General features: G+C 45.6%; 2 protein-coding genes and 1 long non-coding RNA gene across 3 annotated transcripts in view; 1 reads left to right on the top strand and 2 right to left on the bottom strand.

Annotated features, from left to right (window-relative positions):
• Positions 1-23,195, top strand: part of LOC149370175 (uncharacterized) — a 230,897-nt gene that overhangs the window by 28,796 nt on the left and 178,906 nt on the right. The gene's annotated exons all lie outside the window — the stretch shown is intronic.
• LOC149370178 (uncharacterized) overlaps positions 1-23,195 on the bottom strand; it is a 47,134-nt gene that overhangs the window by 23,763 nt on the left and 176 nt on the right. The gene's annotated exons all lie outside the window — the stretch shown is intronic.
• LOC149370179 (uncharacterized) lies at positions 16,803-19,779 on the bottom strand. The gene is made up of 2 exons (XR_016285599.1): positions 19,703-19,779; positions 16,803-16,975 (listed from the first exon to the last, which is right to left on the bottom strand). It is a non-coding gene; the product is annotated as an uncharacterized LOC149370179 (long non-coding RNA).

Here is a 23,195-nt window from a genome sequence, read left to right as displayed (position 1 = left end):
CTATGGCTGGAAGCAACATCCAAATCCTAATAAAAATATCCCCAAGCTTGGCGAAGACTCATGAAGCAAATATTTAGCATGCACTTATCAAATCTTAGCACCAGTCAATGCGTTGCAAACGTTTGGCAGATCTGCATGCAGCGAGACGATAAACGGTAACATATATATGGAGATGGTCACTTTTATGCGTTTGACATTGGCAAACCAACGGACACGTCTCGCAAGGCACCGAGACACAAACGCAAATCCAGATAGCTGCTGTAAGACAACCCGCGATTGTACGTTAGAGAAAAATCGTTAAGGCTTTGTAGGTCGTGGCCAGAGGGGAAACAGACAGAACTGCTTCCCTTCGATTTAATCCGGATGCCTCCCCAGATGGCGTTATGCGCATTAAAGTCTCCAGTGACAATCCAAGGGCCAGGTGTTATAGCCAGCAAGTTCGTCAGTTTGTCAGCGTCAAACCGTGTTGGAGGAGACAAGTACGCTGCGACAAGCGTAAACTTCGGAGTGCATCTTTTCACCGTTAGACAGACGTATTGGTTGTCGTTGTGAGGGGGAACCGTATGGTGCACATAAGTAAGCTCGCTTCGAATTTAGACGATGACCTCTGTTTCTTCCGTGCGCGGACGATGCAAATGCTTCATAGCCAGAAATTCGGATGGGCTTTTGTAGAATGGGCTCACAAATGACAATGATTGTAAATCTGTATTTATAGACGTATTCTAGAATGGCCGAAATGTGGGATTATAGTTCACGGGCATTGCATTGGAAAATGGGTGGTTCCCTTACTTTGCTTTGAAATGGTAATGATAGCAGAGCCATTGTACCTGCTATAGTAAAGTTGCAAAGACTGGAGTGAGCGCGTGCAGTACCTGCAAAACATTCCGGGATGTTGGCGAGTGAAGGCTAGAAAGCATCACATGCATGGCGTTCATAAGTGACCTGTAAATGGCGGTCACCTGTACCTTCCCACCTAGGACTGAATCTCGCCTTTTAGCTTGCTCAGTTGTAGGCGTAGGACGGTGAGAGCACGGCGCCTGCTCAGACACCGATGGCGGGCGTGGCTGCGGCAGCTGTGCCCATGTCAACTCTGAGGCACTCGTTTCGGCTTCACCAGTCACCGGGCTTACATAACTCTGTGGAGGGGAAGGACAAGTAGCAGGAGCATTGGGAGCTACCCTGTCGCTATCAGGGGCATGTCTAGTAGGTCGTCGGCGACAGAAACGACGCCGACGAAACGTAACGCGACCTCTCTGTGCGTTGAATAATCTCCCGCCATTTGCTTTAACACCGCCCGTTCATTCTTCAGGCGGGGAGAGACTTTTGAAGAGCCTTCGTGAGGGCCATGGGAGTTGGCGCACTTCAAGACAGTAGTGCGTCAAATGTCACCGCTCTGTAGCTGAGGGCACCGCGGGCATGCTATGGTTTTATTACAAACACCACGGACATGCCCGAGTTTCATGGACTTCCGGCACTGAAGCGATTTCGGGATAAATGGGCGAACTGGATGTCGCCCTCAAATTTGAGCTTGACGCATCTTGATTTGCCGAGGCGATGAAATATCCTTATTTCGATGCTGTTCGTCGCTGGTTTCATGCGTAACGGCAGGTCGGAGTCCGAGATGGTCGTGTCAACGTCGTAAATAAGGCCAGTGGTTGTGCTATTGTTATCAGGAACAAGAGAGCGGATGGGGATGTCTCCGATTTTCTTCATGGTGGCTAGACTGTCCAAGTCGATGCGCTTCGTTACATCGATGACAAGGAGGTTCTATCGGCTGTTTATCCTGACGTCTTTGATTACTCCCAGGACGTAAACTTCGAGAAACACCGACGCAACTTGCCTGTTCAGCAGGTTGAGATTATCAGTTTGTTGTTGGATGTTTCAGTCGCCAACAGGACAGTCAGTGCGGAAGCACCACGCGTCGTGATGACGGTAGATTGAGTTGTTGAGGACGAGTCCTCGATCTCACGCAGTCTCCTCTTGGCTTTCTTGCTCATCCCTGCGACGAACCCGTCGTACGTCGAGGACTCTTTTCTTGTAGCTGAGTAGAGCACGGGGACCTGGCTGCTTGCCTCACTGAAATGGTCCAATCGCTTCCTCTTGGCTGCTGCTGTCGAGCCATCGGGTTCCGTAGGAGGCTTAACGTCCTCCACTACCATCGTCGTTGCGAGAGGAAGCAGAGCTTCCCTGATTGTGCGTAAAAATGAAAAAACTTCAAAGGCAGCGTTGTTACTATTGTTAACCACGGTAACGATGCCCGCACAGCGAGATCGGCCAGGAAGTGGCAGATATATTGCGTTCTCTTCTGGTATGCTTTTCGTCTTCCTCTCCCCCTTACAAGGCCTTTTAAAAACCCTAAGCGTGACAGAACACCCTCTGCACCACGCGAAGCTAGAATCTTCATGTTCCAGAACCGGTGCCCGCAAAGAATGAGAAACATTTGTGCCTGCGCATGACCTCCTGACCGCGGGCAGCGAATGATGGACACGGCAGCGAAGAAAAAACTTATGCAGTACTTTCCCTATTTCAGTGACTTAGTTCCCCTGTTCCGAAACTGTGGGTCCCAAGTTGCTAGGTTCTCTTAAAAGTTACTATATTGATATGACGGACGGCAACGGATAGAGTAAGAGAGTTAACGTCACAGAGTTAAATGCTACTGGCCCACAAAATCTGATGTCGGCTTTCTCGGCGTCAGCGTTGTGAAGGAAAAAGCACGAGGATGACTATGGCAGATGGTGCCCAGCGAGCAAACTACGAGCCAGGTGGGCCACCTAGTTCACATGGGCTTGCAGCGTCATCACAACCTGGTCTCATTATTATGAGAAAACTACGCACCGTGGCACGTGGCAGTAAAATTGATGATTGGTCCCATGGGAAGAGCAACCTGGATAGCACAAGGCTCACAGCTGGGAGAACCTGTCATCGCAAGGCAGGCAGTGACGCATCGCTTAAGCACTGCACCACTGCACGAAAAGGGATATGAGGTCTCCCAGAGATTTGTGAATGTAAAGTAGATAATGACTCCCTGCGTGTACGGGATTTAACTGAGTACGCTATCGCATCACAGCCTTAAGGCGGAGATGAAGTGTCCCCTCCAATGTTGCGTAATGAAACCCATCTTCCCTCTGTAGCTGTGTGACAAGGTTCAATGGAGACCGGTGAATTTAGTCCTCAGCCACTGCATACCTATGATGGGGATGTCGGGAATATGGCACTAGAAATCTGAAACTCTTAAGCAGCAGGTTACGCATGATACTTCTATCCCCCTCCTTCCCTTGCCGTAATTTAAGATGCAAATAGATTGAGTACACGCGATATCTACGTATGATGGTTGTAGTTCAAGTTATAGAATATTACTTTAAGGAACGACGACAGCCTATATCTGTAATAAATTAATTGTCGCACAATAATCGTACTACGCTTGTGTGATAATTATAGAGGCGATAGACTCAACTTACGGACCACGCTACTTTTCGTTAAGTACAACATGCTGAAAGCAAATCAGGTCTATTAGTTTCAACTGCTGCAGTGGGTCCACTGAAACAAATTGCTTAACTCTCGTAGAGAACATAACAGTACATACTTGTTCCGGGATCCTAAATGGAGAGCGCCTATGATGCGAACTGTACCTGTCAAGCGCTATCTTTTCAGTCTGCAGAACTCTTGAGTAACTAGAATAGGCATCGATTACAGGAAATTCTTTACATTTTTGACTGTGTATGCAGATACTTCGTTAATTCACAAATTTCGTGCACAACTCAGTAATGGGTGTTAGCTGGGCTGTTATCAATTCGGTTGAATAGCCAATCCTAGTTCCTTGGTTTAGAAATAGAAATTGTATGTAAAGCTTGCCACTGGATATAAAATTGTTCTGGTGTTCAAGACTCGCTTTCCTCTTGCATTGGTTTTAATATTTCTAGTGCAGGATTCACACTTTTGTTTTCCTTTTGCCTGTGCACTTTGCATACAAACCTGTACGTGTTAACAGAAGCCGCGTTTTTTTCGTGTGATTGCAACGTTACATTAAGACTGATGTGTAGGGCATACAATTTTGCCTTTCAAACCGTTGTCTACATTGTATCCCTGCTACTGACCCAAGTTTTATCTCTGAGTTCTGTTCACTGATGCAAAAACTTGCGCGAGGGGCCCAGGCCTCGTCAGGCTCTCAGCCTTTACCTTGGGCCTCCTTTTAGACCCTGAGTAAGGAACAAGTAAATTGAAGGCGAATCTTGCCACTGAGTATACTTATCGGTACTGGTGATTACACTTCAAGGCCTCTGACAGCCCGCTCGAATAAACTTTCCCTCAACAGGCAGGCAATGAGTAAAATTCATGGAGCGCACTTTATTTTTCTGAAATGTTTGTTCCGAAAGCCCATGACTAGAAAGTTGTCAGCAAGTAAAACAGGAAATGCTTCGTTTCTGCCTTGATCCTGTTCATCTACTGCTTGGGAACAGGTAGAACAATGGGTAGTTGGCCAAGGCTTCCTTAATGAATATCGGCCCTAAGGAGCTCCTTCACGCTAAATGCATTGAGGGTCTGCGCAGTCATCCCTTTGGATGAGCTCGTCATCCTCTTCATCCACCTCATATTCTTCGCCGTCCAAGATGTCTTCGATCGTGAGGAAAGAGCGGATGTGATCCAGCAAGTAGGGCCCGAGTGAATCCAGCTGAGGAGGCTCCCTAGCACCCTCGTTGCCTGCTCCAGGCTGCGAGGGATTGCAGACAAGTTCCTCGTGGACGATGCCAGTAAGTTTCCAGAACTGTCATCGCCAAAAAAAAGGAAATAGCACATGTACATGAAAAAATGGCGGGGGTTCAACGCGGCTTGAACCAAGTTATGTGAGTGAAAGCTCTTAAGCATGCTCTCCCGTCTCAAATTAAATGTTAAGGTCAAGGGTGAAGGTCCATCCCATCACGCACTTTAGTTCAATTTGAATTTGTGAGGCACTCAAGATTATTGTCTCATCTGCATCTAAATCAGAAGCGCTACCCCGAGGATTAAATCTCTCGCTCTATAAGTTAAATCATCTTACGTATATAACTCTATGTTCGCTTCCATTTAAAACCACTGTTTCACAGTATGGGAAGATACTACGCTCTCAAATTTAAATCGCTTACATGTCATTCAAAAACGAGCAATAAGAAGCATTGCAAACATCGCCCGCGACGTTACGACTAAACCTCTTTTAATGCTCTCCACATAACCCCAATACACGAGCTATATAGTGTCAATTTAATAAAACGATGTATGAGAAGTACTACCTACCGTAATTTTCTTGAACCTTTGTCTCACCTGAGACGAAGAGAGCACACTCATGCCATAAAAAAGCGCGATGAATGATCCATTCCCCAAACGCGAACTAATTGAGGATGTCAAATGCTCAGTCATCAATTCCCATCATTGCTAAATGCCTTGTGTTAGTCTTTCGAACCTTTATTTTGTATCTTATTGTTCTTGCCGTTTTTATGTTTCTCGTATATTTTTATTTTTTTTCACTATCAGTTGTGTCTGACATATTTTTTTCTCAAACGAAATTGTTTTGTTAGTTATTGCTAACGTATGCAATTCAACAATTCTTGAAACCTTGTACGGGGGTGCAGGCGCTCAATCAAGCTCCTGTAGAAGCTTTCTGTCTGCGCCCCTAACGTCTGGAAGATGTAAATAAAGATTTGATTCGATTTGATCTTCGATAAGGATGCAACATGGCCATAAGACAATTTTCGCAGGACGTGTCCAATTTGGCTGCCGATTAAAAGAGTTGCAGGCTGAACGCCGCGGATTCTATGTGGCGGGCAATATGGATGTATTATAAAGACTGTTTCTGTTTCCTTCTCGAACAAATTTAGGTTTTTGGAACAGAAAGCAATTACTGAAAGCACGACGGTACTTTAAACGGATACATTATAACACAGCAGAACTACGGACAATTTTTGGGCGCAATAAGGTTACTACATTGCTCACAAGGTTACGCAAGGTTGTCTAGTTCTTCCATTCCCTCACCAGTTGAAACGTGGAGATGGTTAAGTCATTTTAATTACCTAGCCGCTTCAGGTTCTGTCATTTTTATTGCACGTCTTTACTGACGCTCTAAGTCGAATCAGAAGAGCTACTTCTGAATAGAGAAAATGCAGCCGGAAATCTTGGGTTCGCGTCTAGGATTTTAAATTTCGGTGTCAAGTCAGCAGCAGTCTTTACTCATCATGCTCCCGGACCGTACGAATTCCCGTAAATTCTGCTCTGTTCAACGACTTGACACGTGCTGAGCAGCAGCATGCGCGGCGTAATCTTCGTTTCCTCGGGAGCCATGCGCGCCGGACAGCTTTGCTCCAAATTAAACGACTTTATAAATAAAACGACAACACTGCGTCATGTCTCACATGTGCTCCACCTTATTTATTCGTGCTTTGCGGCCACGAATATCAGGTCATACCATAAAGCGCTCGGAAAGATTTTATTACCAAGTACTACGTGTTAGACCTCGCAATAAACTTTCAACTAGGGATACATCATATGGCAAAGTATACGTAGCCGCACATCACGGATAAATGACATAACCCACGCGTGACTCACGATGCAAGCATCGGATATGGTAAGGCTGTAGTTTTTATCCTCGTGCGCGCAGTGTAATCTTTATGTACGTATATTAAGTAACCAAAAGAAAACAAGACGGCGTGCAGCACCAGCAAAATCGCTGAGATACGTGTGAAGCGAAAGCAGTCCATGAAGAAATGCAAAGAGTACTATCATAACATAAATTAAAAATTTTCTCTGGTCCCCACAAAAGTTTTGGTGGCACTTCAGCCCAAAAATGAATGTAGTAAAAAACCTTTGTGTCAGTGCAATAACTATAGCCAACCATTCATTAATCGCAGATTCTGTCAAAACGTTTTTCTGCTCAGCGTTTGCGGATGATAAAACTGAAAGGCCGAATTTCATAACAACGTCCCTCCAATTGATTATGTAACTTTATCCTAAGAAGTGTGTTCTCGCTCCCGCTAAAAATTGATGGGAGAAAATCGTCCATTACACATGGCATACATAATGCCTTCCTTGTCAGATATGCTGCAGGATGCTCAAAGTGTTTTGCGTGTTGTTTAATGAAACAGTATTGCAGCAGGCATTGCAAGACACTGAAAATATGCAAAAATAGTGCCCATTACCCAAATTAATAAACACTTCATTTCTTGGTTCCTGCAGGCCAATTTGATTACTATCCTCCTGTGCCAAAACAGGAACTTTTTAGTACACCTCTACGTTTTTGAAAATAGTAGCTTAATGCATTGCATCCAGTACGGCTTCCGCAAAGGGTTATCCTCAATAACGCAGTTACTGGAAACTATCAATGATTTCGCAAAAATTTTAGACAAGCAAGTCAAAATGATATTATATAACTAGATCTTGGAAAGGCTTTCGTTAGTGCGTCCTGCCCGAAGCTACTTATAAAATTGCTGCCCATACTGAAGAACAGGGCACTGCTTGCATGGATAGAAGCATCCCTGTCTCATATTCAATAGAGTGTTTGTTCCAGGCATTGGTTCAAGTGTAGCATCAGTTCAGCCCAGCATAGCGCGTGGGTCCGTACTTGGGCAACTTTTTTTCTTGGTTTTCATCAATGACATTCTTCAGCATATACCAATGAAGACGAAGCTTTTTGCGAACGACCTTACCCCCTATTAGGAAATCGAAATCCCGAATGATCACGCCTTAATACAAGTAGACTTAACAATAGAATCTTGGTGCTAAACATGGCATATGATAACTGAGAAAAAGACAGTAGCCAGGTAAGTAACACGCAAAAAGCAGCCTTCAACTTTTTCATGCAGTACTAATGGTCCGCATTTATGATTCGTAGAAACTTATAAATGCTAGATTTCTTAATCACGGCAGATCTTAAGTGGAATGATCACATTAATTAAATTCAAAACAAAGCAATGAGCCAGCTATTTCTTTAAGAAGGGCACACTTCAAATTGAGATAATAGCCTGCAAGCCATTCATTAGGAAAATCATGCAATACGCACTGGTCTGTTGGGGTTCGTACACCCAAGCCAACGTAACGAAACCCGAAACCCAAAGGCTTCTTTTAGACAGGGCAAATATAGAAACACTTCAGGACGCCATGACCGACTAAAATACATGTACTAAATCTTGCACTTTATAAAGCTACATAAAGGGCACCACATTCAAGACGTTTGGCGATGCCCATCACGATCGCATCATTCCAGAAAACTAAGATTTTACTTGCAGAACTGATGGTATTCCTTGTTCCCACGAGCTGTTCGAGAATGAAATACCCTGAGCCGCGCCGTCATATAATGTCCAACACTCGAATCTTTTCTAAAGACGCTTTAAGATCATTTTCAGTAACAAACTTGGTTCTTCCGTGTCATTGCCTCTTAACGTGCATTTTCCTTGTCAAACGTACATTTTATATGGCACCCAGTCTTGCCGAAGGCCTTTGTTCAAAGGCGGGCCGCATAATTGAAATAAATAAATCACTATACCGGAACTGCCCAAAGCGACATAACTGGTATAACAGAAGAATCGCAATTCTCAAAGCAAGTTTCTATAGAACGCCACGCATCTGATAGCTCGTTTTTATATAGAAAGAATTTCCTAACACAAGATAAAACGAAGCAGACATAGCCTTGGCGTAAAGAATTCACCAATTTGTAATGGAGCGCAAGGTTTATCGCCATTCGATGAGGTAAATTGAAATTGCCATTCTAAATGTTTCTGATACGCAGCAGCTCTGTCGGCGAGGCTGAGCAAATTTGGCAATGTGATTGAGTCCTTTGATTATCTCCCGTAGGTACTGCGCTTGGCACGCAGCGAGCACCGGGCGCTTCTCAGGTGCAGCACGCCGGTTAGTTCGAAGAGGTAACGCTTAGTGGCTGTGTTGTTCGCAGACAATTTTTTTCATCACAACTTAGCTATGGTCAAACTGTTTTCGCCTGGCATAAAGCGTCATGAGAGGAACGAATAGCGTAGCCCCCATCAAGGTGTTTTGCAGTCCTCATCATTAAAGAAAGAACCATTGAAGCATTCGCCACTAGTGCCAGAGTAACAAGAATGAACACCAGATTTATTTGCGCCGGAAGCCCCTGAAGGCGCTGTTTGTCGAATTATCAAATTCTTTGGTAGCCTTTTGTATCGCGAACTAATTTTTGAACAGACATGGCTGTCACGTACGCAACTGTTATGACCAACGCGTACATTCGCCATGTGGGCAGGAAACCAATATGGACACAGGACCGAATCAGTGCCCTACGTCTGCTTCCACCGAGCCCCTTAACGGCTCCGGTAGCTATAAAATGCAGCTAAATATTTTCTAATGCTCTCGCCTTGTAGTTTGCTGCCATTATCCCAATAAGACTCGAATCCAGGCAACGTACAAAAAAAAGTGCATGCTTTGGTGGGGCTTATATTATTTGTTTTATAGATGCCGATAGGAGTCTATAGAAGGGACTTTTGAGTAAAAAATGTAATTCGATTGCTTTTGCATTGCCTCTGTATAACCACTTGACCACGCGGTGAAACCGCATATTCTATAACTTACACCATTGTTTTTTGTGCCACGCTCGATGGAGCTACATTAGTCGTAGATTTCGCTATTTTTACAGCAAAGTAGCGGCACTACACTTCCGTAGCGATCACGGTTCAGTAGAAAGTTCAGACAGCTGTACAGCAAGTGCTGATATTGCTCAGCGCCTACAGCAGCACAGCTATCATGCGACACCTAATCTCACAGGAGTACTGCATGGTAGCACGCTTACAGAGTCGCGAATCCACCGCTGGCATTGCTGAATGTGAATCGCTGCGCGATGTGGGCAAAGGACTCTAACGCGCTGGACTTCCGCTGGGAGCTTCGGGTGCCATGACAGCATTTCAAAAGCTGCCGCAGCGCGCTTCACCAAGGTGCCCGCTGCGAAACGGGCCGCGCACTTCAATAGCCCGAAGTTCCGCCGAACCTGCACAGAAAGCAGATGAATCAGATGCGGCCGCCAACGCTCAAGGTCCTGTTGCCGCCGACGTTATGACGTGTTCGTATGACGCCATCTAGGAAGCCTGCACTGCCTTCGGATGTGAAACGAGTGGCACTTCGTGCAAGAACAACACAGGTTGAAATCTGGGAGCCAAAGCATTATTACTGATCGCAAGTGTCCCAAAGTTTGTGTTTCCGAGGCGCTCAACGACGTTCCTTCACTTCGTTGTTTACTTAGGAACGCAAATCGCGTAGTTGGCAGCAGCTGAGTTTTATGCCACCTTTCCGTTGAAGGGTGTGCTCTTTTCAAAAATGTTTATTGTGAGCTGTACGAGTACCTCGGAGAACGAACGTTTACACACCCGCCACCCTAGCTCAATCGGTAGAGCTCAAGATGCAAAATTTGGAGGCCGTGGGTACGGACCCCACTACTGGCATGCAGTTTTTCTTGTGCATTCTAATCACTTTTCTGTCAGCCTGATTGAATTACACCATTGATTACTCCTTTACTCACACACATAAAAAGTTACCGTCGATATCCGCAGTTAGGCGAAATCCGAATTAGGTGTGTTAGAGCTGTTTCGCTTGTTTTTCCTTTATAGTCCACCTGCCGCATAGGCCACATGACCTTGTCAGGTCATCTCGACATCTATATCAAAAGTTATTTCTTGGCAGCTGTTTCATCAATATAAGATAGTCACCAGAAATTGAAAACCATAATAGTATTGAATTCGCAACGATTCGGCTGAAGGACCAGAATTTTTTGGGTGTGGAATAATGGGATTAGTCAGGAGACATTCTGCGCTGGTTTTCCGCGGCCGGAGCAGCTCGCCACTCGGCGGTAACAAGCGCCACTCTGACGAGAACGCTTCGGACCAGCGACGGCGGTGGGAGTCTCCCACCGGCTGGAGGGAGTCATTGGGTTGTCGCCCGCCATCCACTGATTGTAGAGTTCACGCACGCGGTCTTTGAAGGGCTTATTCAGCACGACGTCCAGGTGCTGAAGTGTTGAAGTCATGCCACCCGGTATGACAACGAGCTCCGTCCTCCTGCTTCACAGCGCCTGCTTCACACCGGCGGTGAAGTGCCCGCGAAAGGCATCCAACACGAACATGCTCGGACACCGCAGGAGTGCGCCGGGTCGTCAATTCCAGACGGTGTTATTCCAGTTGACCATGAGGGCCTCGTCCGTATAGCCCTTTTCGTTCACCCGAACTATAACGTCCCGCGGGAAAGCTTCTTTCGGCAGCGTCGTCCGCTTGAAGATTATATATGGGGGCAGCTTTCTGCCATCTGCAGTGCACGCGAGCATTACCGCGAAGCGCGAATGCAAAGAAAGAAAACATGCGAGCACAGGTTGGAGTAAAGTTTCCACAACCAAGTAGATCGTTTCATACAGGCCGGTTACCCTTCAGAAGTCTTGGGCCCGTTGCAGAAAAACTGCAGAAAAAGTTGAGGTGCGGTACAAACAGCAAAACTGAAAAAGGAGAAAAAGAAAAAAGTCGCTGTTGTGCCATATCTGCATCAGGTCTCGCACAACCCGAAGAGAATAGGGAAGCATATGGGCGTCGACGTTCTGTTTTTGGCATCCATCCGATTGTCTAGCCTGGGGTGGAAAGTAAATTCGGCAAACAGTGGTCCACGCGGTTGCTTGAAAAGGCATGCAAAACAATTTGTCCGCTGCCAGGAGGGAGTCATCTATTCTTTGCCGTTATCTTGTGGGATGCAATACATCGGCCAAACCGGCCGATGTATCAATGAAAGATTAAAGGAGCATGATTAGAATGTCGCACGTGGGCCTATCGTAGGCCACGTAGCGAAACACTGAAGAAATTGAAAAAGTGATGATGCTGATGATGATGATGACCACGATACCGGCGAACCATCGTACAACGAGTGCGTTGTGATAGGTAGGAACCGCGATTCGTTGACAAGGGAAATCATAGACGCACGCATGATAGCAAGGTTCCAGGAAGAATGCATAAGCGCACCATCTGTATTGCTGTCAGGAAAAGAAAAACGCTACCTTGAATGTGAATGTTGACACGCGTGTGCTTTATTTTGTTTTTATAATTATTATTATTATTTGCAATTTTTTGAATTTTTGTATTCCCGCTGCATGACTTGTGCCCATTTTCTTCCATTTTTGGCCGCCAGTTACGTATTTATTCCGGCTGGCAGCTAATAAAGATTTCAGTTGTGAGTCAGCGCTGTGTTGTGTCTCTGCCTGTGTCCTTGTCTCGTTCGTTGCGCTGTAGTCATAGAATGTCGGAACCAACTCACCCTGCAACCTACCTTGTCACAGAAGTTACTTTCCAGGAATCAGAACAGCGCTCTGTATGCCGCACACAGTCAGCTGATGTAGAACGTCACTAACCCCGACTCCTTTAGCAAGAGACATCACGGCTTAGAGTTCTCATCTGTTCCGTGTCTGAAACTTTCCAATTCCCCGCCGAGATAGATGTCACCTTCCCGTACGCCTGGAGTGCCTCACGAATGAAGGAATTTTCCAAGCGCTTGGGAAGCCACAAAAGCTTCAGCTTCACCTCCTTCGCTTCCGGGTCAGCAACAACACAGCGGCGGCTCTTCACCAAGAGTTCGCCGCATGACACGAGCTTTTCATTTGATTGCACCGATTTGCAAGTAACCATCCAGACGTGAGACATCTGGTATTGTCCAATAGAGCTATGTTCTTTTATTTCCACACGTTTCGCAGCGAGTCTCTGAAAGGTTGTGCCCTGTACGGGCGCCTGGCAAGGTCAGCATGCAGGAAAACGGAGTCGACCACTAGTTTACCAGGTGGGAGTCGGGGCAGGACAAGGCAGTAGTCATTACTACCGGCAAAAGCCTGAGCAGTACCTCGTCCAGAGGCCGATTGAACATATTTTGCGGAGAACATCGAGGAACGCGTCCGCTTCGAACAACGTCTTCTTTCTCCCCTAGGCTATCGCAGCAGCCAACACGACTCGTGTTAAACTGCACCATAGTCTCGCGCTGTGCATTGGAGAGAGTCGTGTTCATAAACTTCCATCTGCTTTGTCCATCGGCATTGCCTGCTCACAGTCGTCTTCTACGTAGCACAAATCCGTGCTTTCGCTGTGGTTGGAACGCAGTAAATGTTCTCGGCAGTTTTTTTTGTTCAAAGTGGAGGGGTAGTTGTCCGAGTGCTTCGGGTTTGTTGTTAAAGATTTGTTTCGATTAGCACTTTGTACCAACGCTGTAGCACAGATATGGTTATGAACGAACTTTTAGGACATATGTGCATGTCAGCATGGTTCTTCTGTCGGCGAGGGTTGCCTAAGTGCATTCTACATAGAGATTATTTCCCGGTGATGTCCTGTATGCTGCACTTCAAAGCGGGAGACCCTAGTTATGTATTCGTACATGACGAATTCTTTTTTACGGCGCAAGGGTATCTTTGGACAAAGAGCATCATGGCACAAGATTCTTTCAACAACTCAAAGTGGAGACAAAGACCAATTTCCCAAGCGTTTCACCCTAAAGAAGCCGAGAACAAGGCAGGGGAAAGCTTGTACCCACTGTATCACCGGTGGGTACCCGGCGGCTCCAGGGGTCGAACCCCGCACCTCCCGCAAGCGAACTGGATGTTCAAACCACTAGGTCACCACTGCAGTAGTTAAGTATTTGTTTCAACCTCTTTATGTAGGATGGCATAGCGAAACCGCACACTATGCACCCGTAATCTTGGCAAGATCGTTCTGGAGCACGATAAATTCTCAAGAGGCTTGTCCTCTCGGACTCCCACCGTTTTCGCGGCAGGATGTTTAGAACATTTAAGGATCGAGTAGCATTTTCTTTGTGTGGCTTAAGTGTGCAAGGAATGCGAGCTTTTTACTGAAAGATATACCCAGAAATTTGTGCTCTTTTACTGGTAAATTGGTTTCCCTTAGGTGTAGGGTGGGATTGTTCTGTAAGCCTCGTTTGAGGCAGAACAAAACAGCCGCTGTTTTCCTGGGAGAAAACTAGAATCCATTTCCATCTGCCCATGTTGCTAGTTTATTGTGAATTGTACTTGTCTCTCGCATGTTGATATGTTGATTGATGCGCAGGTGGTCTGGAGATCGTCAACTTAAACTCAGTACCTTATATATTTTGGGATTTGGGCTAATGAATTGATTTTCGCGACAACGAGTGTAGTGTTTAAAATACACCCCCGTGGTACTCCATTCTCCTGAACAAAATTCTTTAAGATGGTTGAACCTAGGCGTCCAAGAAAGGAACGGCTCGACGGCCAATCTTCTATGCAGTTCTGGATCCTTCCTCGGATGCCAAGCTCTGCTTTGTCACAGAGTATCACCAACCTCCAAGCAATATCGTATGCCTTTTCGAGGCCGACGAAGACCGTAAGATAATGCTGTCTGTGTATGCTATCTTTTGCTGCTGTCGAGCATGGCCTTTTAAAAGCAAACTAATGAATGTCAAGGAGTTCATGAGAATCCTGCACGATGGTTAGCCTGATATTCAATACACTATAAAAATCCTCGGAGAGGCAACTGTTAAGTGCTATAGGTCAATAACTGCAAGGGGATGTTGGCTGCTTTCGAGGTTTCAGGAATGGTACTATAGGAGCTCTTTAGAAGAGTGTCCATATTTTGTTAAAAAATTTGAAAGTGCTTCTCCAGAAGCAGGCTTGTAAGCTTGAAGGACCCCTCCGGCCACCTCGCTGGATGGAGCTTGCGCCTCCCAGAATTTTGGCGTCACCGTCGTTTACAAGTGCCGACGCAAGCCCTCTGAAGGCCCGTTAACACTTGCCCAAAAATGAGGCGAGCGAAGTGCAATCGGCCGCTTTTGACGCCGATCGAGGCGGTAAGCGGCGAAGCGAGGGCGATCGGGCTGGACCGATGTCCGCCACACAGCGACTAACATGGCGGCACCCTTCGATGCCGGATCCCTCGCTTCGAATTTAATTCTTGTTGTTGCTGCCTTTTTCAGAGCGTTCACTAGCCTGAAATGCGGCTCAGGTCTTTCGCTTCGTCTCACCTCGCCTCTAATAATGCGCATAAGTGATAAATTTCCTTGATTTTTAATTACAGCGACGATTCTGCCCCTTCTAGGCTTAACAGCAGAGTCGGTTTGTTGACAGTAATGGTTCCCGCCCTGACAACCAGATGGCGCCACTATAGACTGAGTTTATTTTTGCATCTGTGCTAGCATACGCTGAACTAAAAGTGAGCATGCGTCTGCGTTTAACATACATAAGCATGCATACGCTTCTTGTAAGTAGACAGCGTAAATTTATGCTCTTTTCTCACTATATCTGTGTATGCCGCTATCAGGGACGCGGTATAGCAAAAGCGAGAAATAGCAGCGGCGCGGCGCAACCGCCTCGCCCGCACGTGAACAAGTGAGAACAGGTCCTTGTTCTTGAGGTGAGCGAATCCGCTCCGCTCGCCGGATTTTTCGGCAAGTGTGAACGCGCCTTGAGGCCGACTGCCTGTCACGAGCCCCTGTCGGTGCACCGCTGCCGCACGACGATGTGGACGCCTTCCTAGGACCCATCAGCTCGAGCAGCAACGCTCCGACCCCGGTCAAAAACGCCTCATCGAGTACATGGAAGTCATGGTCCCTTCCATCCCACGCCTCGTTCAAGCGACGACTGCCTTCGTTCTGTGTACAGAATGATGTCCTCGTGAAGAACTGCGCAGTGAAGAAAACAGCATACCTTCTTGTTTTACCTGCAAGCCTCCCCGAGCAAGTTCTACAGACTTCCGACGATGAGGCGACAGCTGGACGTCTCGCGTGTGCTTACACCCTCCGCCGCATTGAAGACATGTATTACTGGCCGCGACTCTCTGCCGATGCCGCACATTGTGAAAATCTGCCCAAACTGACAGCGCCGAAAGCCGACCGGCACAGACATTCTAGGTTTGGTTTACTGGTTTTTAACGTAAGAAAGTGCCTCAGGCTATGAAGGACGCCGTTGTGAAGGGCTCCGAAAATTTCTACCACCTGGGGTTCTTTAACGAACACTGACATCGCACTGTGCACGGTCCTCTATAATTTCGCCTCCATCGAAATTCAGCCGCCGCCGCCGGGATCGAACCCGCGTCTCTCGGGCCAGCGGACCTGCTTGGCTCTTACCCAAAGTTAACGTCTGGAATTAAGTGGATCTTCACAGAGACCGACTACCTCACCCGCTACACCGTGGAAAAAGCCCTACCGAACGGAACAGCAGCAAAAGTCATGCTGTGCATTCTTCTGCGACACGGCGCCCCCAATGTGCTCATCACGGACAGTCCCTTATAAAAATTTCTATAGACAGTCTATAGACTGTCTATAGACAAATCCTTTAGACTGGTCTATAGACAGTCTATAGATTTATGGCCATACACTTTTAGTAGACTTTTGTCTATAGACCGTCTATAGACGAATGTCTACTGAAAGTCTATAGGTCTATAGGAAGTCTATAGACACAGGTCTATAGACAGTCTATAGACGATCTATAGACTTATGGTCAAACATTTCCTATAGAGCTGTCTATAGACCGTCTATAGACACTTGTCTATAGACGGACTATAGACGACCTATAGACTTATGGCCATAGACTTCCTGTAGATTACTGTCTATAGACAGTCTACAGACAAGTCTACTGGTCCAGTAGACATATGTCTATAGACTGTCTATAGACATTTCATAGGGGTGTGGCCTGGCAGTGCTATAGACCTTTGTCTATAGACAGTCTATAGACCTCTGTCTACGAAACTATTAGTAGACCATTATCTATAGACTGCCTATAGACTGTCCACAATCATTGAAAAAGGTCCCCAGACAGAGTTCACACATGAAACAATCAATATACTTACAAATTTAGTTTATTTCCAAGCTATCCAGGCTGGGAATATGCAATACATGCACCATTATAATGCACCACAGTAAAATAAAAGTTGAAAGTAACAGTCGGGCTAGTTTCCTCAGAAAAGCATTCTTGTGGCCTGTTGTCTGCAGTAAATCATCCGGGCATGTTCACCTGTACAGCACAAAGGAAAAAAATAATATAAGAGGAAGTGAAAAAAAAATTCCCATTCCAACTCTACACATGTGCTTTACAATGCAAGGCATATCCTGGCTATGCCATTCTAGAAAGGCAATCTTGATCTTTTGGTTTGGTTTTATGGGGTTCAAAGACCCAAGGCGACAGGCTACGAGACGCTGAAGTGAAAGGCTGGGGAATAATTTCGGTCACCTATGCAGAGTACAGAGGCCTTTAGCATTTTGCCTCTATTAAAATGAGACCGCCTAGGCCGGAATCGAACCTGCATCTTTCAGGTCGCCATACGAACATGATAGCCACTGAGCTATCACGCCGGCTCAATCATTTCATTAAATACAGGACAGATTATAAGTGTCGTCATAAAACATTGTAACAAAGACCCCTAATCCCTGGAGCACTCTACTCTGAATCCAGTACTCATATTGATTTCTTTATGGCATTACTGTAGCAGCCAATACTGATCTCTTTATGGCAATCCTTTTACACTATTTGTAACAGAAGACTTCGAACAATTGTGCCACATATCTGCATTGACTCGCAAGGAGCTGTTAAGAATGCCACCTCCATAAAATACAGATTCAGTGCACCTTACAGAGGGATCCAAAAAGGAGAATATTGCAGCATTTATTCTTATAACCGCTATAGAAGAAGCGCTTCAGAATACCCTGCGTGAATTAAGCCTGGTACACCCGGCCAAATTTTTAACTGGCTCGGGTGTTGCATCGCTAAATGCACCTTGTAAAAAAGGTGCCTTACGGCTACACTGCTGGCATATTCATGCTGTAATTTGACGAGTGAAATGTCATTTCGTGGTTCCTTTTTGTTTATATAATGTTTGCGTGGAGTACTTGCGTGTTTAGATTAACGTTATCAGAAATATTAGTCTGCCACTACGAACAGCTGAAGCAAGCGGCATACGCAGCAATGGATCTGGTCCACATGGCCTCATCCTCTGGGTAAAGTACCACTCCTTAATGGCGGACAAGTCGTTTACCCAGATTAGTGCAAATGCGCCACCAGAACCATTGCTGCGTATTCCGCTTGTTTCGGCTCTTCGTAGCGGCAGACGATGAATATTTCTGATAACTTTGATCTAAACATGCAAGTACTCCACTCAAACATTAGATTAACAAAAAGAAACTATTAAATGACATCTCACGCGTTAAATTACAACATGAATATGCCAGCAGTGTAGCCAAAGGGCACCTTTTTACAAGGTGCATTTAGCGATGCAACACCTAAGCCAGTTAAAGATTTGGCTGAGTGTATACGTAAGCCGATACTCAAACGGGCACAAGCTATACAAAACCAGCAGGCAGAAGCAACCAGTTCACCACAGATTTGCGCCTATAACTTGAAGCACAAAGACGGAACAGCATACTCGATCGTACATCTGCGCGCGCTCTTAGAAACAAGCGGGTTGCAGCGCTTCCATGCCGCGCTCATTATTCAGAAAACTAATACAGCACACAGAGGGTGCAGCTGCGCCGTTTCAAAAGTAGTCGCGAGGTTGAGACAGCAAATTACTGTCACGATAAAATACCGTCTGAAATTCACTTAGTTTTTCCTTCAAGTGCAGCTCCAACAGCATAGTAGAGAGGTGTGTTTCTTGCATGGAGGCAGCCTAACCCAACGCTGCTAGAAAAATCAGCGAAAGCATTGAACGTGCTCAAAGTAGGAAGTATTTCAATGAAACAATTAACGCCTTCAACAGGCGCAGCTATAGTAACACGAGAGCTTAATTTATTTTAGGCGCAAATAAGCAGCGAGTCACATCGATGCTTTCGTAACGTAGCAGTCTGAAATCAGAAACACATACTTTGCCTCTCGCGCAAACGGTATTCTAGAAATCTGTGCACGCGTGAGCGGGATTCATGAACGAACCACTCGGAACGAAATGTAAGCCACCTCTTGTTGAGCCGACCTTTACCCAGCTTTCAAAATGAAGTGCCCGCAAGCCAGCGGCGGCGGCCAACGGCTCTGATGACAGACACGGACGAATCCATACGTGTGCAACGAAGGGGAGATGGGATGGAGCTCGTGGGTTCTTCGCGGTGTTTGAGCACGCCGGACATTCGTGCCGGCAACGAATTTTATTCACCCATCACACTACAAGCATTCCTCCAACGCCGCTTGAATACAGCTTTGACAAACGTCTCGCGCTCCAGTCTATAGCGTTACAAGACACCTTTGCTGAAACGTCGGCGTCCACGACGCGCACCGAGCGAGCGTCCATACGTAGCAAGCAATGCACAGCTCAAAAAGAACAGCACTCCATGGTCCAGACAGGCGATAACACAAAGATAAGAAAATAAATGTAATCCACCACTGAACGAGACTTTATGTAAGTACGTTTTCGGAGGTGCAAAGTAAATTGACTAACTAACACAAAGTTCCATTTCGGCCGTCATTCACAGGCTAAACGACATTTCTGGCCGCGCATCTACCTTGAAACACGAAAAATCTAGTAGACAGCTCGCGAGAAGCGGCTTATCATCAAGGGCATCGCAGAGACTGCCTTTCCGCGCGTCAGTAAAGACAGCGGGACAGAGATAAGCGGCATTAGTCGAGAACCCGATGGCTTCCGCCTTAGAAACGAAGATAGGACGTTTGTAACTGCGCACATAATCTGTTCTGCACACACAGCTCTGCTTAGAGTGGTTTAGGGGACCAAATAAATAAAATATAAACGTGTAGACTTACCGTAAGCGGACGATGAAGCTGGATTTTGAAGAAAACGTAATCCGCGAAAAACACGCTAACGCCATTCATGCAGCCACGCACAGGGTTGTTTGCAGCCCGAATGGTTTTCCGCCGTCTCGCGGTAAAATGGGTAAAACGTGAAACAGAAACCCATTTCACGGTCGTATGTTTATCGCTCGCACTCTTGCCGTGTGCAGCTTGATCTGATATCCAAGACCACAGAAGGCAATTGGTTTATAAGCTTAAATTCTTCGCTTACCCTCTAAAAATCTTATTGTTTTCGTGAAAACAGAACCGAAATCTAACTTCTTGTCGGTATAGGCGCCGCATCTCCCACCGAATAGTATGTGGTACCATTCTCAAATAATAACTATAAGGTTGCATAGCATAACGTCTTTTTTGCGTGTGTTCGTGTTTAGAAAACTGATATGCGCCACATCAGCGTGTCATCGGCTCCGAAGCAACAGGTGCAAGGGTAGGAACGAAAAAATACTGGCTTTGTGATTGTTGCGTCGCAGCACTTATTCACGTGTGCCGCCGCGGTGGCTCAGTGGCTATGGTGCTCGGCTGCTGACCCAAAAGACGCGGGTTCGATCCCGGCCGCGGCGGCTGGAATTTCTTTGGAGGAGAAATTCTAGAGGCCCGTGTACTGTGCGATGTCAGTGCACGTTAAAGAACCCCAGGTGGTCGAAATTTCCGGAGCCCTCCACTACGGCGTCTCTCATAGCCTTAGTCGCTTTGGGACGTTAAACCCCATAAACCAACCAACCAACCAACTTATTCACGTGAATACAAACTGCAAAGGTAGAAATGGCAGATGTTAATCGCACAGAGGACCAGGCTCTTTGAGATTAATCTAAGATGTTTCTAAGGGATGGGCGCTTCCTTGAATTCTCACACCCGTATTTCCCCCTTTATTTCCAGCACGTTTTAAAGGGAAATGTAGAACCGTTGATGAAATGTTTCTGATTTCAGCGCGTTGGACAGTAACGATCGAAAGATGGAATGGAATTGTGTAGAGCGATTCCTTTAAGGGACAGCGTATTCGTTCGATGTAGTACAGTTTGCGGGCGCACTTACTTCAAGAATGGCTGCCTTTCCTCGGTTTACTTGTTAACATTAAATATCTAATTGTATTGACAATATACGTCACAGTATAACGAAAAGGAGCTTGTCAATGATCCTGAAAACAAAATACAGGGGAGTGTTGTAATGGCCTTACGCAATACTTTTTAATTTCCGTAATAGCGAAGGAGGTGGGGGACTCCCGACTTAGTTGCGGTCACTAGATGCAGGTCCCCTCAACATGCAGTGCAAAAATTGACATTGTTCTGGACTTAGTCGAAAGTCAGTGTATCGCAGATTGTTAGATAAAATTACGGTTGTTATAGACTGGTCTAAGGCAGTAGACTATCTATAGTGTACAGTCTATAGACGAAAGGAAATTGAGGTAGTTGTAGACTGTAGTCTATAGAGAGTCTATAGACCGTCTATAGAAAAAAGGAAATTGAAGCAGCTATAGACCGTAGTCTATAGAGAGTCTATAGACCGTCTATGGACGAACGGAAATTTAACCAGCTATAGACCGTAGTCTATAGAGAGTCCATAGACCGTCTATAGACGAAAAGAAATTGAGGCAGCTATAGACCTTGGTCTATAGAGAGTCTATAGACCGTCTATAGACGAAATGATATTGTGGCAGCTATAGACCTTAGTCTACAGATCGTCTATAGACGAAAGGAAATTGAAGCAGTTATAGACTTTAGTCTATACAGAGTCTATATACAAAAGAAAATTAAGGCAGCTATAGACCTTAGTCTATAGCGAGTCTATAGACCGTCTATAGACGAAAGGAAACTGAAGCAGTTATATACTTTAGTCTATAGACAGTCTATAGACAAAAGGAAATTGAGGCAGCTATAGACCTTAGTCTATAACGAGTCTATAGACAGTCTATAGACGAAAGGAAATTGAAGCAGTTATAGACTTTAGTCTATAGACAGTCTATAGACAAAAGGAAATTGAGGCAGCTATAGACCTTAGTCTATAACGAGTCTATAGACCGTCTATAGACGAAAGGAAATTGAAGCAGTTATAGACTTTAGTCTATAGACAGTCTATAGACAAAAGGAAATTGAGGCGGCTATAGACCTTAGTCTATAGCGAGTCTATAGACCGTCTATAGACGAAAGGAAATGGAGGTAGTTATAGACTTCAGTCTATAGAGAGTCTATAGACCGTCTATAGACAAAAAAATTTGAGCCAGCTATAGACTTTAGTCTATAAAGTGTCTATAGACAGTCTATAGACGAAAGGAAATTTGAGCCAGCTATAGACTTTAGTCTATGAAGTGTCTATAGACAATCTATAGACGAAAGGAAATTTGAGCCAGCTATAGACTTTAGTCTATGAAGTGTCTATAGACAATCTATAGACAAAAGGAAATTGAGGCAGCTATAGACCTTAGTCTATAGAGAGACTATAGACAGTCTATAGACGAAAGGAAACTGAGGCAGCTATAGACCTTAGTCTATAGAGGGTCTATAGACAGTCTATAGACGAAAGGAAATTGAGGCGGCTATAGACCTTAGTCTATAGAGAGTCTATAGACCGTCTATAGACAAAAGGAAATTGAAGCGGCTATAGACTTTAGTCCATATATTTTCTATAGACTGTCTATAGACAAAAGGAAAAGTCTATAGGATGGCTATAGAGTCTATAAAAAGTCTATAGGAAGTCTATAGACCATTTTTATAAGGGGTGGGACCGCGGTCACTGCTGAAATGGCCACCCTGCGCTACAGCAAGACAAGCCACCGGAGGAAAACTGCGTAACATATGCAGACGAAAAGATGACGGTGCGCATGAAGAAAACTACAGCTGACATGCTCAACAGTTATGTGGATGCCGAACACAGGGACGTCATCCTGCGTTACATCGTCTTCGCCTACAAGGCCGCAATTCAGAATATCAGGATACGTCGCTGGATACTTTCAGCGCGCAGAAGGACCTCGAAGACTTGCCTGATTACACATCAAAACCAGCAGAGGACCAACACCAGACGCTGCAACTATACGAAGACGCAACCCGGCATACAAACCAGGAGACCGACTCTGGATTAGAACGGCCATTCGCTGCCACAGATTAAGCGGTGAAGTTCTTCGTCGGCTAGGACAACTGGACTGTGCAGTTATCCCTCAAATTTCTACATCCCAGCGACGCCGCGTACGACCAGAAGTTGTCTATGTCTTTTGTCAGCTTATTTGGTTTTAAGGCATCGGTTCGGTGAATCTTTGAGAGGGCAATAATGCCGCGAAGCTTTGTTCTACTTGTTTGTTCATTTATCAAATATACCGACAAGCGAATTTTCGCTTTGTGATGCAAGACGCGACCAGATTTGTCTGGATTAATCGCATTCAGGCGGAGCCGATTTTGCGTTTTTTATACTCTTGTAAGTCTCCACGAACAATTTAGAAAGCTCGCTATCAGCTTTA

The sequence above is a fragment of the Amblyomma mixtum genome, chromosome 1, assembly GCF_055824585.1.
Source record: "Amblyomma mixtum isolate Tamu chromosome 1, ASM5582458v1, whole genome shotgun sequence".
Classification (NCBI taxonomy): Eukaryota; Metazoa; Arthropoda; class Arachnida; order Ixodida; family Ixodidae; genus Amblyomma; species Amblyomma mixtum.
Note: the sequence above shows the minus strand (reverse complement) of the source record. Positions and strands in the feature narration are given on the sequence as shown.